The sequence below is a fragment of the Schistocerca americana genome, chromosome 3 (assembly GCF_021461395.2).
Source record: "Schistocerca americana isolate TAMUIC-IGC-003095 chromosome 3, iqSchAmer2.1, whole genome shotgun sequence".
NCBI lineage: Eukaryota > Metazoa > Arthropoda > Insecta > Orthoptera > Acrididae > Schistocerca > Schistocerca americana.
The window spans coordinates 126,906,751-126,912,750 of record NC_060121.1 but is presented as its reverse complement, the minus strand read 5'-3'; positions in this window follow the sequence as shown (position 1 = coordinate 126,912,750).

Sequence of the window (6,000 nt, the reverse complement as noted above, 5' to 3'; positions counted from 1 at the left end):
AACATGAATACATGATCCTCCACCTTTCATTGTGTTTCTGCAATAAGAACATGCTTGGACATATGAGGGTAAATTAATATATAAGATTTCACTTTCTTTACACCAGTGCTCTGTAATACAGATAACAGTGCTGTCTAAGATTTGTAACTCAGCTTCAGCTGTTGCACTTTGCTTTTTACACACTGAATATTTTGGTGGAGTACTGTTAGACATTTGATGTTACTTATCTTGGTGGCTTCTTTTTCATCATATCTGCAGTTGAAAAATCCTTCACATGGGAAGGGGGTGTCCTTTTCCGTCTACTTGTTGCCCCATGGATGGTTGTTTCAATGTCTGGTGCTGCTCCTGCTATTGCTGGGATTTCTGCTGCTACTGCTGTCTGTGATGCTGTTGTTGGCATTTCTGCTTCGATTATTGTTTGTACTGCTGCATTTTGTGTAACTGCTGTTGGTTGTGTTTGTTCTGCTGCTTTTTTTGTTGCTGGTATCATCATGGCTTCTCCATTTTGAGTTGATACAATAATAGGCATCATGATGTTTTTTGTGTACATCATCTCAACCATCTCATTTGTTCTAGAACCTATGAACTTTTTCCCATGAATATTTAAATGCATACCATGCCTGGTGAAGTGTTTCCTTTCCAAGAATTTCACATCTAGGAAGTTTGTGTTTCTGTATGCTTTGCATATTTTGCGAAATTCCCTGTTGGCCTTAATAATTTCCTGGTTGACACATGACGTTTCTATTAGGTTATATCTGTGTGGTATTGCAGTCACCACAAAATTGTAATTTACACACCTCTACCTGCTCATCATGTTTACAATTAAACCATTTCCCACATCTTTTCGGTTTTGATAAAGTAAATGTCTTTTGTGTGCATATCAAAATCATTTCCTGGACCTCAGGACATATGGGTGCCTATTTCTTAAGGCACAGTGTGGATGTGCTGGCAATGGCTTGTCTTTCTTCTTTCCTACTTTCTTTGCAGTAATACTCTTACTTTGTGGTGGAGCACTGAAAGGTGAACTTGGTTGTACTGCAGGAGGTTGCACAGCTGGACCATGATGTCATTTTAGCTGATCTAAATGTACTACTACAGTATGATCAGACAGTTGAATCTTGCATTCACAGGAGAAGTCACCCACAAGACAGGGTAAAGGCCTTCATATGCTGGTGTGAATTAGCTTTTCCTTCTTTGACTACGGAGTCAAACAAAGCAAAGCAAAACAAGACCTCCTGGTTTATACTGGGAATGTACATGTAGTCCCCTTGTTTCTACATTTTAACTGTTTCTAAATAAGGTGAGAATTAGTCTGTTTTAATTGCTTCCAGATCGCTTTAAGGCAGTGGACTAACCACTTTACTTCCCCTATCTTAACATTGGGCAGCAACATGTTGAATTCAAATGGAAAATTCGTGGATCTTCCATAAACAGCCTCATGGGCATGTAAATAATTATTGTATGTGGAAGCTACATAAGCAATGTATCTGTCACAGTCAATATGTGATTTGCTGACTTAGTATGTGAATGATTGTTTTATGGACATATTCAGGGTGACCGTTTGCTTGGCAATAAAAAGGCGTTGTTTGCCATTTTTTGATCTTACATACTTGTGTGAAATGAACAGGATAGACATAAAATTTGTTCCTTTTTCAGTCAGAATAGCATCAGGGGATCCATAAGGTAGAAATAAGTGATTTACAAGGGTGCAAGCAACAGTTTCTGCAGTCATGTTAGCAAGCGGTGCAAGGATTTGGTATCTATAAAAGTGATCAGTAATGAATAAGATGTACTTATCATTCTGGTGGATGTGCCCTCTGTGCACAAGACAGACAATTCTGTATATATTTCCAAACATCAGTTTGCCTACCTCTCCACCAAAAGTGGGAAGCTATCCAAACATTTATAGCTTGTCACCAATTATGGCAGGAAACTGTCATGACATTGTGCCATAATTTGCCGTTGCAATTCTTTCAGTATTACTACCCATTTACCCAGTTGGTTTTACAGAAGATACCTCCTTCTGTAGTGAAATATCGGTTGGAGGCATACTGGTGGCATTCTATGTCTGTTTCTGTGTTTCTTTTCTTAGTTATACTATTAAAACAGCATCTGTCCGAGCAACCCTTACTTTGTGGCTTAGTCCATCAACATCAAGATGTAGGTGACCAGGCTTCTGGCATATGTCATAAGATGGCGGTGGAAAAAGGTACACGAAAATCAAGTTCCATGAAAAACGTAAAAAAAGAATGAGTCTTTATGTATTCAGTGCAAAAAAAAATGTCGTGGTTTGATCTGCTATGTGTTACTGCTGCGAAGTTAAAGCAAAAAATGCAAACAAAATCATTACGAGATCAAAATTTAGTGAAAAACTGTGGTAAATGTAAATACAGTGCCATCCATATGTAAATATTGTGATGACTTTTGTCTTATTTTAATTACAAAAAAGAGTGAAATCAGTGAACTTAAAATGACTGTAGTCTTATTGGAGAAACAGCCGCAACATCTTGATTGTAAAACTCAACAAACAGAGCATCGACTCAACTTTATTGAAATATCGGCTACCAATTATATAAGCAAAGGAAGGACAACTGTGGAAACCAGTGCACAACTTGGAAATATAAAAGTAAGTGCATCAAATAGCTATGATGACAAACATGATTCTACAAACAATGTCACTCAAACTTTGATACTGGCTATAGTGACCACCTTTCGTAATTACTAACCATACCTGTATATCACCTTTCGGTCAGTGTACAAAATATTATCCCTAAAAGGATTTATAGTCAGAAAAATATTGAATACTTCCAATATCCAATCAGCCAAAAATCTTGGGGAGAAGTATATGATACCTCTACTACCGAACAAAAGACGCAAAATTTTTTAAACATTTTCAGGCATAACTTTCCACAAAGGAAAGTGATTTCCAGAAGCACAGATAGATTCAAAAACTGGATTACATCAGGCATTAGAGTATATCATAAAAAGAAGTGAGAACTTTTTCTGCTGTCAAAGACTGACAGCAGTCCAGAATTTCTTACTTATTTTAAAAATACAAACTAGTTTTGAAATGCGTCATAAAACAGGCAAAAATTAAGGAAAATAACAAATATATTATGAAGTCATGCAATAAAACTAAGTCCATGTGGAAAGCTGTGCAGGATCTTACAGGAAAGAAGGCAACTCACAAAAATATTATGATATCACGCAATGGCAAGAATGTCACTGACCATAGGGCTGTTGCAAACAGCTTCAATTCTTATTATGCAACTGTTACTGGAAAATTAGTGAATGAAAAATTTGGAAATCCACCAATACGACATGGAAAGAACTTTCATCTATTGAAATAAATAATATATTCATGTTCCTCAGTCCAATAGGTCCAACAGAGCTCCTAAATACCATTAATTCATTGAAGAGTAATTATTCAACTGGTATTGATGATATTCCTGATTGTATTATGAAAATAACAGCAAGACAAATACTCTCTCCTTTATTACACACATGCAATTCTTCCTTATCATGTGGTGTCTTCCCACTGCAACTGAAAATGGCAAAAGTAATACCCCTACATAAAAAAGGCAATCAGAAATGCATGGGTATCTATAGGCCTGTGTCTTTACTGCCAGTGTTTTCGAAAATTATTGAAAAAGTGTTCCTTTCAGAAATAACTACATTCTTCAACAAGAATCATATTATTTCTGGATGTCAGCATGGCTTCTGACAACAGCAGTCAACTGAAACATCCACTTTCAACCTGATAAACCATGTCTTAAAAAGCTTTTGATGTGATTGATAATTCTGTGCCCCTGAGGAAACTTGAATGGTATGCTGTAACAGGTGTGCCAAATCAGTGGATTAAATCATATTTGGAATATCGTTCTCGGGTAACTGAAATTAAGTACGTGGAAGGAAATGAACTCCAGGTACACCTTTCAGAACCACGTGGTCTAAGTTATGGTGTTCCACAAGGCTCTATTTTAGGTCCCCTTCCTTTTTTGGTATACATTAATGATTTCCCATCAGACGTTAGGGATTCTGAACCTGTGCTATTTGCAGGTGACACCAGTCTATTGATTTAAGAAAATAAAGAAGAAAATCTCACTGCATCCGCAAAAGATATTACAAAAGAAGTGACTGAATGGTTTACAAGAAACAGGCTGATAGTTAATCCCCAAAACTCGGTACTCATGAATTTCTGCACAGATCAGAATAAAAATGTGGCACAACCCATAATATGTATAGATAACCAAATCATTAGTGCTGTCACTGAAACTAAATTTCTTGGGATTCATATCCAGGAAAATCTTAAATGGAGGACTCATATCACATTCCTAAATTCAAAAATAGCAAAAATGAGCTATGTAGTAAGAATTCTTTGCGACAATATTAGTGGGGGAAATGGTTAGGGCTGTTTAATTTGCTTGTGTACATTCAGTATTGAAGTACAGTATCATTTTCTTGGGAAATATACATCAGGCCATTACAGTTTTCAGGAAACAAAAGGCAATTACATGAATAATGAAACAACACTATGCCAAGAAGGTGTATATCATGCAGGAACAAAACTATACAACAGATTACCAAGACATAGAAAATCTCATCCTGAACTACAGAAGTGTAAAAGTCTGTGACAGCCTACCTTCTGAAAACTACTACTATTCAATCTCAAAGTAACTCATGCAAGAAAAAATTTAATTTGTATCTTTAATTGTAAAAATAAGTTAAATACATACAGTGTTAAAAAATTGTAATTATTAACTGTATACATCCCTTTGTTATAAAACTTTAAATAATGTATGTTTGATATTTGAAAAACTAATAAATAAAAACGTTTTCTGTCCAATAACCTGTGTACGATATATGTACTGGAAAAGAGATATGGACAAATAAACAAATAAATAAATCATAATCTAATAATTTCAGTGTCCACTGAATAAATGAGCACTGAGGTTCTTTAGGGTTAACATCCACATAAGGGCAGCAAGGCTGGTGACCACAGTGAATTTTTGTCCATACAGGCAACATTTCAAATAATTTACTACAACAAAAACAAAGGCTAACAACTCCTTTTCAGTATTGCTGTAATTCATCTCTGCTGAACTCATTTGCATAGAAGCATGACTTATAGGTCCTTCCTCACCACTGCATTCCTGACTAAGGACAGTTCTCATAGCTTAATCCAAAGCATCCTTTGAAAGAGTAAAATGTTTTTCAAAGTCCGAGTAAACCAATGAAGGCTAATTTGTTAAAACATGTTTAATTTTTCACATAGGCACTTCACACTCCTCTGTACACTCAACAGTTTTGTCAATGATTTAGCTACCAAGGCACAATATTTCACAAACCATTGGCAATAATTTGCTAAACCCATAAACAATTGCAAATCCTTAACATCTATAGGAACTGGAAAATTGCCAGCTGCTTTTGTCGGCCAAGGATCTGGTTTAACCCCACCTGTACTGATAATGTGCCCCAGGTACTGAACTTGGGACTTTGTAGGGAAGTACTTCTCTGCCTTCAAACTTATATGTGCATTTTCCAACCTAGACAATACACTTCTTAATTTCTTTGCATTCTCTGCAGTTGTTCTTGAAAAGACTATGATATAGTCTTGATATACAAGACATATAAGACCTCTCAACAGTAAGTCAACAAATATTTGGAAAGGGGAGGCACATTCCTTAGGCCAAAAGACACGTGAAGGAGCTCATGCATTCAAGATGGAACCACAAAACAGGTCTTTGGTCGATCTTCTGGTGCAGTCAGGAATTGGTGGTATCCAGAGTCAATGTCAAGAGTAGTAAAATACTTACAGTTCCCTAATCTGTCCAATGTTTGTACAATTCATGGTAGAGGGTAAGGCCTTATTTACTGTTCTCATATGGCTGCCCAGATGATAGGGTTTTCTTCCACTGATTGACTTGTACAGTCCATGACAATTGGTGAAGACCAAGGGCCAGTAGAGGGTTGAATTATTCCTGTAGCCAGCTGCTGCTG